A 12327-nucleotide genomic window follows, 5' to 3' on the forward strand; every position below is an offset into this window, starting at 1 on the left:
GGAAATGATAGGTACTGGACCGATATGGTTTGACACTGAAGTCACATAGTCTGGCGTAAGACTGGCATGCTACAACACTGCCGTCGCACCCATCCTCATGCCAACACATGGCCATTCATATTCACATACATCCACGTATGGATCATTGAACTCACTTACCTCATTATCACATAAAATAACATTCATCGGTATACTCACCGGCATGCCATGAAACTAACTAAATGCAAAACATGCCAAGACACTCATCATATCAAAAGTTCAAACATGCTTGCCTGGTTCAGAGTAGTCGGAGCCTAGCTCGGTGAAGTTTGCGGCTCCGTCACCTCCTTCGGTATCTACGTTTAAAGAAACTATATGCGCTAACGTAAATACCAAGGAGTGCACAGAAGGTAAACGAAATATTTTTCAAATAAATCTGATAAAAAACTAGACAAAATTTTAAAGAGAACAGAAAAAGAATCAATCAAAAATACTTTTCTGATTAAAAGTTATAAGGGTTTTTGTCCAGGGACTTATCTGTAATGAAACAGAAGATTTCCAGGGGCTAGTTTATAAAAACAGAAAACGCTTCGGTAGCGACTACGCCAGCCCGAAGAGAAGACGCATTCTGCCCGAAGGCGCTTCCAGAAAACGATTCGAAAGAGAGAGAGAGGCTGACGGTGGGGTCCCACCTGTCAGGTTCAAATGTTTAAACGGGGCGGCAGAGTTCGCCGGCGCCCGAGAGCCGCGGTGGTCGCCGGCGGCGATCCACGGCGAGGCAGAGAGATTGGGGAGTACCTCCGTGCTCAGGGTACCCTTCCGCGTCAGTTGATGGTGGTGGAGTCGGTCGGCGAGCACCACGTCGACGGCGAGCTTTGCTCCGGCGGACAGCGGCTCGGGTGGTCGAGGGGCTCGTCGGAGAGGTCTGCAAAGGTTAAATTGAAGAGGGGGTCATGCTCCTGGCAGCTAGAGAAGGTAACGAACGGGGTTTGAGCGCCGGAGATGGCTTCACCAGAACGAATCGGGCTGGAGGCCGAGGCGGGGCGAGGCGGCCGGAGCTGGGGGAGGAGACCTCCTCGAGGTCCCCCTAGTGGCCTGGCGGGGTGTTGGTGAGTAGTGGGGGTGCTGCGTGCACGAGAGTGAGCTCGGGACCCCTTTATATAGGCGGTCCGAGGCGGTTGCCGTGAACGAGGATCACCGGCGAGCGATTACGGCGGCGCAGTGCTCGGTCGGGGTGGTTAGGGGGTCGAGCGTCATCACGGAGGTTCAATGGGTCCGTTTTGGTGTTAAACTGGCCGGGGTTTGGGTGTTAAGGGCGAGCTCGACGGAACGGTGAGGGTGCGGGCCCGTCGGCGGCGGAGAGCGCGTTCCGTGCTTGCCGGCCACGGTGGCTGTGCTACGGGCGTGCGCTGGCGTGCATGAGGCCACGCGGAGAGCCAGGGAGCGATGGGCGGCGCGGAACGGCGTTCTGCCGTGGGGTGCCTCCTGTCGGCCGCCACGGGAGGTCCCGACGCCGCAGAAGACGCCGGCGAGGGCGAGCCAGCGCGCTACCGACGCCAGGAAGGCTCCACGCACGCGTGTGCAGCTTCGGACAAGAGGAAGAGGCGGCGAGGAACGTGCCAAGGGCACTGTGGCCGCGTGACTGAAACTGACGAACTGAAGATGACACTGAAACTGAATTTACTGAACTTTGAACAGTAACAGTGCCCACAAGGTGTTCGACCGAATGAAAAAGGCCTCTGGTGATTTTTCCTTGAGCTGATTTTTGGTGGAGTGGCTTCTCCTTGCTCAAGTAGGCTGCATGATTTTTGGTGGAATTTTTGGAGGAGTGTGGATATGAATTTCATCAAATTTGGCAAATCTGGTCCAAACTTGCAGAGACTGTATTTTGAAAAATTTGAAAAGGGGAGGAGTGGATCAAGATGGTTCTGGGTTGTGGGTTCAAAGGACAATCCAGGAGAATTGGTTTGAGGTCAAAACTCAAATGCAATAGGGCACTTGCTTTGAAAATCTCTCAGGCTCCAAATAATTTTCAGAATTGAATTGAGGGGAAAAATAATTGGAATAAAAATCCAAAACCAGTTTGGATTAGTTGGGACAGAGAATTTAGGTTGATCACAAGGGGGAGGGAAGGTTTTGGAGGGGTTTTATCTCATGGACAAAAATACAAAGCCAAGGGTGGATTCAAAGATAAGAAAAACCCAAATTTTCATAGAGCTTCACTTAAAAAAAACAAATTAAAAACTCCCAACAAAAATTTAGATTTTTAGAGGGAACTAATAGAGAAGAAGTTTGCAAAAGATCAACCACCAAAGTTTGAAAGAAATAAAATCTCTGTCAAGGCAAAAGGAGGTTTTTTTAAGAGGAAGGTTTTTCTGAAAAAGAAAATATTTAAAAACAGAAGTCTCTCCTCAAAACCACAAAGTTTTTGATAAAAACCAAATAAAAATTTTGGAGTGTCACAACACCTACCCCCTTAGGAAAAATCTCGTCCCCGAGATTTCAGCTGATCCTTAAATAGGTGTGGATGCTCTGTCCGAAGAAAATCCTCGCTTTCCCAAGTTGCTTCACTGTCGGTGTGATTGCTCCACTGGACTTTGAAAAACTTGATGGTTTTCTGTCGGGTCCTCCTTTCAGACTCCTCTAATATTCTTATGGGACGTTCTCGATAAGTGAGGTCTGGTTGTATGTCAATGTTCTCATGAGCTACTTGTTTCTCTGGGTTGCTTACGCACTTCCTTAATTGAGAGACGTGGAACACGTCGTGAATGTCGGACAAGTCTTCGGGTAAGTCTAGCTGGTAGGCTACAGTGCCTCTTCGTGCCACTATGCAAAATGGTCCAATGAATCTTGGTGCTAATTTTCCTTTTATCTTAAACCATTGCAATCCTATCATCGGGGATACTCTCAAGTATACGAATTCACCGGGTTCGAAGCTGACCCTACGATGTTTCTGATCATAATAACTTTTCTGTCGACTTTGAGCGGTCTTAAGTCGGTCTCTGATTAGCTAGACTTTTTCCTCGGCTTCTCTGAGCATATCTGGTCCGAAGATGCGGCTGTCTCCGGTCTCTGACCAATTTAACGGGGTACGACATCTCCTCCCGTATAGGGCTTCAAAAGGAGCCATTTGCAGGCTGGCCTGGTAACTGTTGTTGTACGCGAACTCGGCATATGGCAGGCTGTCCTCCCAACTGGTTCCATAGGTGAGGACACATGCTCTCAGCATGTCTTCTAAAACCTGGTTTACGCGTTCTGTTTGTCCATCAGTCTGTGGATGGTATGCGGTACTGAAGGCTAGTTGGGTTCCCAGGGCCTGTTGTAATTGCTCCCAAAATCTTGAGACGAACTGAGTGCCTCTGTCAGAAATTATAGTCTTCGGGACACCGTGCAGACAGACTATGCGGGAAAGATAAATCCTGGCAAGCCTCTGAGTGGTGTAGGTTGTCTTCACTGGAATAAAGTGTGCTACTTTGGTCAACCTGTCAGTGATGACCCATATGGCATCATTCCCGTGTCGTGACCGAGGTAATCCGACAATAAAATCCATCCTTATTTCATCCCATTTCCACTCAGGTATTTTGTTAGGTTGCAGTAGTCCGGCTGGTCTCTGATGTTCAGCTTTTATGCGTTGACATGAGTCGCAACATGCAATGAAAGCGGCTATGTCCCTCTTCAAACCGTGCCACCAAAATCTTTCCTGAATATCCTTATACATTTTGGTTCCTCCAGGGTGGATCGAATATGGAGTGGTGTGTGCTTCAGTTAAAACTTGCTGTTTAAGGTCTTCTATGTTTGGCACGCATAGCCTTTCTCTGTACCATAATATTCATTCATTGTCTATGACGAATTCCGAGGCCTTGCCCATACTCAACTTCCTTTTAATTCCTTCAATGCTGGGGTGACCGGACTGAGCCTCTTTAATTTTCTCCACAAGGTGTGGTTGTATTTCCAAGTTTGATATGGTGCCTTCTGCTACCATTATCAAGTTGAGCTTGACAAATTCTTGATGGAATTCGGGCCTCAAGCTGTGCAGATAGTTCCCGTCGGAGCTGGGGTTCCGACTCAGGGCATCGGCCACTACGTTTGCTTTCCCTGGATGGTAATGGATACCAACATCGTAATCCTTTACCAATTCTAACCAGCGGCGTTGCCGTAAATTTAGTTCTGGCTGCGTAAAAATGTATTTGAGGCTTTTGTGATCCGTATATATCTCACATCGATTCCCAAGTAGAAAATGCCTCCATTCCTTGAGTGCATGAATAACTGCTGCCATTTCTAAGTCATGAGTGGGATAATTTTCCTCGTGTTTGCGAAGTTGCCTTGAAGCGTAGGCGACAACCTTGCCTTCTTGCATCAACACGCATCCGAGACCCTTTCTGGATGCGTCACAAAATACTTCAAAATTCTTGTGTATATCGGGTACAATTAATACCGGTGCTGTTGTTAATTTCCGCTTTAGCTCTTGGAAACTTTTCTCGCAGGCTTCTGTCCATTCAAACTTCTTATCTTTCTTGAGTAACTGTGTCATAGGCTTGGATATGGTGGAAAATCCTTCAATAAATCTGCGGTAATATCCTGCCATTCCCAAGAAACTTCGTATGTCCGTTACGCTGGCTGGTGACTTCCAGTCAAGTACGGCCTTGACTTTCTCTGGGTCCACTGCTATACCGTCTTGAGTCAGCACGTGGCCTAGAAAACCTACTTGTCTTAGCCAAAATTCGCACTTGCTGAACTTGGCATACAATTGGTGTTTCCTTAGCTCTCCTAGTACAATCCTGAGATGTTCTGCGTGCTCTTCTGGTGTTTTGGAGTATACCAGAATATCGTCGATGAATACTACGACGAATTTGTCCATAAACTTCATAAATACTTTGTTCATGAGGTGAACAAAATATGCCGGGGCGTTAGTTAATCCAAATGGCATCACTGTGAACTCGTACAGTCCATATCTGGAGGTGAAGGCTGTTTTGGGGATATCTTCTGTTCGTACCTTCAATTGATGGTATCCTGACCTTAAGTCAATTTTTGAGAATACCTTGGCCTGAGCAAGTTGATCAAACAAATCATTTATCCTTGGCATCGGGTATTTGTTTTTGACTGTGACCATGTTAAGTGCTCGATAGTCGATACACAATCTCAGCGTTCCATCCTTCTTCTTGGCAAATAAAATTGGTGATCCCCAAGGTGAGGAGCTGGCCCGAATGTATCCTTTATCCAGTAATTCCTTTATTTGCTTCTTCAATTCGATCAACTCAGATGGTGCCATTCTGTATGGTTTTTTGTATATGGGGGTGGTTCCTGGTGCTAGCTCAATGCGGAATTCTATTTCTCGATCTGGTGGCATGCCTGGCAGCTCTTCAGGGAATACATCTGGAAATTCACACACTACTGGAACCTTGTTTAGCTCAGAAACGTCCACCTTATTTAATTTCGGTTGCCGGGGTCTTTTTCCTTCCTTGGCTGATACTCTTATTGTCTTCCCTTGGTGGTGTGTGAGAATCACGGTCCTGTTGAACAGTCGATAAAACCTTTATTGGTGGTTAGCCAATCCATCCCTAGGATGACATCCAGTCCTTTATTTTCCAATACAATAAGATTTGCGTAAAACTCCAATCCTTCAAACTCAATGACCACATTCTGACAGTAATTCTGAGAAACTTGCTGAATCCCGGGGGACTTGATTATTATGGATTTCTCCAAAGGAAGCATCGAAAAATTATTTTGCAAAGCAAAACTTTTCGAGATAAAAGAGTGAGAAGCTCCAGAATCAAACAAAACCATTGCAGGTATTGTGTTGACAGGAAACGTACCGAGTACGATATCCGGAGCATTTTGTGCCTCCTCTTTGGTGACGTGGTTCAGATGACCCTTCCTGTGGTTATTGTTGGGATTGAAATTGTTTCGCTTGGGCGCGGAATTGTTGCCGTTGTTTGGCTTTGGGGTTGAATTCCTTGGCTTGGGACACTGTTTGGCATAGTGCCCTTCTTCTCCACAAGCGTAACAAGTAACGCCGGGGCGATAGGTGAATTCCTTGTCCCTTGCATGAAAATTCTTGATTGGGCGTGAGACATTGGATGAGAATTTGGGTGTCCCACCCTTTTTAAAATCTATCTTGCTTCGGTGATTGCGAGTGTGATTAGTCTGGTCCCTTTTTCGCTTGCGGATATCTTCCAGACTGCGTCTCTCATTTTCCAGAGTAATGGCCTTGTCCACCAGCGTTTTAAAATCAGGAAAAGTGTGCACGACCAGTTGGCATTTAAGTGCGGGTGCCAGACCGTCAAGGAATTTCTCCATCTTCTTGATTTCAGTCATACGCTCCTCATTGGCGTAGCGGGATAATAGGGTAAATTGACTGTTGTAATCTGACACTGTCATGTTCCTTTGTTTGAGGTCATCAAATTCTCTCTTCTTGATTTTCATAATACTCTTAGGAATATGTGCACCACGGAAACCTTCCTTGAAATCATCCCAGGTTATGTCATTTTCGTTGGGATGCATGTGCAGAAAATTCTCCCACCACGATGCGGCTGCTCCTGTGAGATAGTGCGGAGCATATAATACCTTCTCGGGGTCTGAACATTTTGAAATAATTAATTTTCTCTCCATATGTCGAAGCCAGTCCTTGGCTTCAAGAGGCTTGTCAGTGTGAGAAAATGTTTGAGGACGTGTCTTCTGTAGCTCAGATAACTTGGAGTGCTGTTGATACTGTCCATGGTGATTTCCCATGTTGATGACTTGGTTCATTATTTCACGATGTTGTTGCTGACTCTGTTCATAAAGGCGGCACATTTGTGAAAGTGCCGATTCATTGCCCGGTTGGCTAGACTGTCCCTGAGTGAACTCATTGTTGGGTTGAGTATCATGAATTCCCTCTGGTGGAGTTGGCATGGAGCGAGTCCAAGGACGAGACATTTTTCACTCTGGGGATATTTTGTAAAACCCATAAGAAAAGCGGAAAAAGTCGCAAAAACAAATCCATAAAATGCATAAAGCTGGCAAATAGAATTAAATAACTCAGCTTACTTAAGAAAAACAAATCGACTTGCGCACGGAGAAGGACTGCTCATTACATATCTTACACGCGGGCGGTAATTATACAATACATCAATCAGGATATGCGTACTTAATCCTGACATGTTATTAAGGCTAGTGCACTTCTCCAGATCCTACATGATGCGCAAAACAGGCTACTTCTCACAACCTATGTACATATCTTACAAGCGGCACATTACATAGCAGCTAGGCGTACTTAGGCAGAGATGTTGACGATCTCCCTTGCCCTGCCGAGGGCGAGGCGTAGCGAGGTTGGGGACTCGACTTCCTCCTCGCTAATGGGCTCCATACGTGTAGTGTTGCGCAGAGTGGGCGGAGCGGTTGCCAGGGGCGGAGCAACACGTACAGGAGTGGGCGCGAAGGGTGGTGTACTGCGCGCTGGAGTGGGTGCAATGACTTGGTTAAATTCTTCGGTAGAAGGCAGATGACGAGCAGGCGTAAAAGATGCTGATGACGAGACAAAAGTCGGTGGCGGAGCAATGGGTAGGAGCTCCCTCCTGTTGGCAGCACAGCCATGGACTGAGTCCATGCGGGTAGCTACGAAGTCGTCCACCAGGTTGTCGAAGGCTGCCTCCAGGGCCCGGAGATACTCAAGGAGCATCTCAAAAGCCTCGTCTCGTTCTCCTCTGGGGCAGGAGTATGCGTAGTGATAGGTGTAAGGCACATGGCACGGAAGATAACGGTAACGACGAGTCTTCATCACGGGGAGGACATCCCTGAGACGAGCTATCGCCTCGCGGGCTGCCATCTGCATAGCATGCCTCTCCGTAGGCATGGCTCTTCCCACGAACCAGAAGCGGCGTAACTCACCACGCCCTCCCTTGAACTGCACTGCGGCCTGGTGCATGGTCAGACTGTCGTTGACTCGGTGCTGGTAGAGTGTGAAGACTGGGCGCACGGATGGCCCCATCGCGACCTGAACGATGAAAGAAAGAAGCTTGACGAACCCATCGGGCACGTTGGCGAAGGTCTGAGACTCGCAGCTATTGTCGGCCATCTACAAAAGTAGGCAAAAATTCTGCATGGTCAGATCATAAATTTATGCTGACTGACAGAAAATGACTACCATTGCTAAAATATAAATTAGCTCTATCAGGCTAATAACCAATTAGCGATCGCACCTAGTGGCTTCCTACAGTCAGCCTGGCTCTGGTACCAAGCTTGTCACGACCGGTTTTCCAATAAAAATCTTTATTGAAAAGCCGATCTTTTAAGTCCAGTATGAGAGAAATCCTCCACACTGGCAGACAAATTCTTGATACAATAAGCCAGTAGCATAAAATATATTACAGGGTCGAACTACGGTTGCTCAACCAAATTATTACAAGCATGCCAATAATTATACATAACGGCGGACACGACACAGGGGTGTGGAGGCATACTACTGACTCGAGGATAGGACGGTGGTGGAAAAACACAGCGGGGAGAGAAATACAAGACTCTACGTCTGTCATCTCATCGAGCGTCGAGGAGAGGCTCGATGAATTTATTTGGTAGCGGAAGCGGATATAATACAGTGACCAAATCCAGGGTCGCACAAGACTGACTGGGACTCCTCTAAGTGTCGGACTCGCTATCGAATTCTTCATCCATGAGATCGCCTTCGTCAGCATCTGGCCAAATCAACAAGCCAGTGAGTACTTTGAAAGTACTCGCAAGACAGTTCGGACGTAAGATATAACAAATGCATGCATGGATGCAACATGATTAATTCCTTAAAGCACAATAAATAAAATTGGCATAACGGGTAAGTAAAAAGGGAAAACGGCGGTAGTCCGCCTGAAATTCCACAGAACATAAATAAGGACCGATCGGGTGTCTGAAGCGACGCCTCGAAAGGTGAACAAATAAAAATAAGGAAATGATGCCACAGTCGGGCATCTTAGCGACACCACATAAAGGGCTTTTAAAAGAAATGCCACGGTCGGACGTCTGAGCGACATCGCAGAAAGGGCTTTAAAATAAATGCCACAGTCGGACGTCTGAGCGACATCACAAAAAGGGCTTTAAAAGAAATGCCACAGTCGGACGTCTGAGCGACATCGCAGAAAGGGCTTTAAAAGAAATGCCACAGTCGGACGTCTGAGCGACATCACATAAAGGGCTTTAAAAGAAATGCCATAGTCGGACGTCTGAGCGACATCACATAAAGGGCTATTATTCACAAGTAAATAATACTCATAATAAACATTCAATTCATGAAAACAAACGGGTTAGTCCATCCACAGGAGTGATCATTTAACCGGACTTAGCACTCATGCGATTCACCGGAGTCTCTGTCATCAAAGCTGACAATTGATTAGGATAGGAAGGAATGAAACTTGACATGGAAGAGATGATTTGGAGGAATATATGACTCTGCAGAGTTTGTACAAAATTTTTCCCACAGTCAACGGATTTCCGTAGTCACGAAGGACTAGTTCCGTTTATGGTATTTCAGAAGAAAACACAGCTAACCGGTACACACCCATCCTACCTCTCGATGCTAGGAATCACCCTAGTCATCGTCCAAGAAAAACTTTTGAGACGGGGAGATCACAATCTCGAATAGCATGGGATCAAATTTATATACGTGCGCTCTAAGGGGTGCCCCCCTCTCGGTCCCAACCGGAAACACCATGCCCCCTGACCGGATGACTGGCTTTAATCCAGGGCCATGGAACCATCATCACGGCCTCTCCTCTTTGGTGTGTACCATGAAAGCGGTTTGAAACTTACTAAACCATATTCCTTGCGGAAAACATGTGGTAGTACAAGGAAGGAAATGATAGGTACTGGACCGATATGGTTTGACACTGAAGTCACATAGTCTGGCGTAAGACTGGCATGCTACAACACTGCTGTCGCACCCATCCTCATGCCAACACATGGCCATTCATATTCACATACATCCACGTATGGATCATTGAACTCACTTACCTCATTATCACATAAAATAACGTTCATCGGTATACTCACCGGCATGCCATGAAACTAACTAAATGCAAAACATGCCAAGACACTCATCATATCAAAAGTTCAAACATGCTTGCCTGGTTCAGAGTAGTCGGAGCCTAGCTCGGTGAAGTTTGCGGCTCCGTCACCTCCTTCGGTATCTACGTTTAAAGAAAATATATGCGCTAACGTAAATACCAAGGAGTGCACAGAAGGTAAACCAAATATTTTTCAAATAAATCTGATAAAAAACTAGACAAAATTTTAAAGAGAACAGAAAAAGAATCAATCAAAAATACTTTTCTGATTAAAAGTTATAAGGGTTTTTGTCCAGGGACTTATCTGTAATGAAACAGAAGATTTCCAGGGGCTAGTTTATAAAAATAGAAAACGCTTCGGTAGTGACTACGCCAGCCCGAAGAGAAGACGCATTCTGCCCGAAGGCGCTTCCAGAAAACGATTCGAAAGAGAGAGAGAGGCTGACGGTGGGGTCCCACCTGTCAGGTTCAAATGTTTAAACGGGGCGGCAGAGTTCGCCGGCGCCCGAGAGCCGCGGTGGTCGCCGGCGGCGATCCACGGCGAGGCAGAGAGATCGGGGAGTACCTCCGTGCTCAGGGTACCCTTCCGCGTCAGTTGATGGTGGTGGAGTCGGTCGGCGAGCACCACGTCGACGGCGAGCTTTGCTCCGGCGGACGGCGGCTCGGGTGGTCGAGGGGCTCGTCGGAGAGGGCTGCAAAGGTTAAATTGAAGAGGGGGTCATGCTCCTGGCAGCTAGAGAAGGTAACGAACGGGGTTTGAGCGCCGGAGATGGCTTCACCAGAACGAATCGGGCTGGAGGCCGAGGCGGGGCGAGGCGGCCGGAGCTGGGGGAGGAGACCTCCTCGAGGTCCCCCTAGTGGCCTGGCGGGGTGTTGGTGAGTAGTGGGGGTGCTGCGTGCACGAGAGTGAGCTCGGGACCCCTTTATATAGGCGGTCCGAGGCGGTTGCCGTGAACGAGGATCACCGGCGAGCGATTACGGTGGCGCAGTGCTCGGTCGGGGTGGTTAGGGAGTCAAGCGTCATCACGAAGGTTCAATGGGTCCGTTTTGGTGTTAAACTGGCCGGGGTTTGGGTGTTAAGGGCGAGCTCGACGGAACGGTGAGGGTGCGGGCCCGTCGGCGGCGGAGAGCGCGTTCCGTGCTTGCCGGCCACGGTGGCTGTGCTACGGGCGTGCGCTGGCGTGCATGAGGCCACGCGGAGAGCCAGGGAGCGATGGGCGGTGCGGAACGGCGTTCTGCCGTGGGGTGCCTCCTGTCGGCCGCCACGGGAGGTCCCGACGTCGCAGAAGACGCCGGCGAGGGCGAGCCAGCGCGCTACCGATGCCAGGAAGGCTCCACGCACGCGTGTGCAGCTTCGGACAAGAGGAAGAGGCAGCGAGGAACGTGCCAAGGGCACTGTGGCCGCATGACTGAAACTGACGAACTGAAGATGACACTGAAACTGAATTTACTGAACTTTGAACAGTAACAGTGCCCACAAGGTGTTCGACCGAATGAAAAAGGCCTCTGTTGATTTTTCCTTGAGCTGATTTTTGGTGGAGTGGCTTCTCCTTGCTCAAGTAGGCTGCATGATTTTTGGTGGAATTTTTGGAGGAGTGTGGATATGAATTTCATTAAATTTGGCAAATCTGGTCCAAACTTGCAGAGACTGTATTTTGAAAAATTTGAAAAGGGGAGGAGTGGATCAAGATGGTTCTGGGTTGTGGGTTCAAAGGACAATCCAGGAGAATTGGTTTGAGGTCAAAACTCAAATGCAATAGGGCACTTGCTTTGAAAATCTCTCAGGCTCCAAATAATTTTCAGAATTGAATTGAGGGGAAAAATAATTGGAATAAAAATCCAAAACCAGTTTGGATTAGTTGGGACAGAGAATTTAGGTTGATCACAAGGGGGAGGGAAGGTTTTGGAGGGGTTTTATCTCATGGACAAAAATACAAAGCCAAGGGTGGCTTCAAAGATAAGAAAAACCCAAATTTTCATAGAGCTTCACTTAAAAAAAACAAATTAAAAACTCCCAACAAAAATTTAGATTTTTAGAGGGAACTAACAGAGAAGAAGTTTGCAAAAGATCAACCACCAAAGTTTGAAAGAAATAAAATCTCTGTCAAGGCAAAAGGAGGTTTTTTTAAGAGGAAGGTTTTTCTGAAAAAGAAAATATTTAAGAACAAAAGTCTCTCCTCAAAACCACAAAGTTTTTGATAAAAACCAAATAAAAATTTTGGAGTGTCACAATCTTATACAAGAATCATGGTGATCTTCACCTTTCCTTTTTATACTTTATCCTTTGGCAAGCACTATGTGTTGGAAAGATCCTGATATA

This window comes from Triticum aestivum, chromosome 5B, assembly GCF_018294505.1.
Source record: "Triticum aestivum cultivar Chinese Spring chromosome 5B, IWGSC CS RefSeq v2.1, whole genome shotgun sequence".
Classification (NCBI taxonomy): Eukaryota; Viridiplantae; Streptophyta; class Magnoliopsida; order Poales; family Poaceae; genus Triticum; species Triticum aestivum.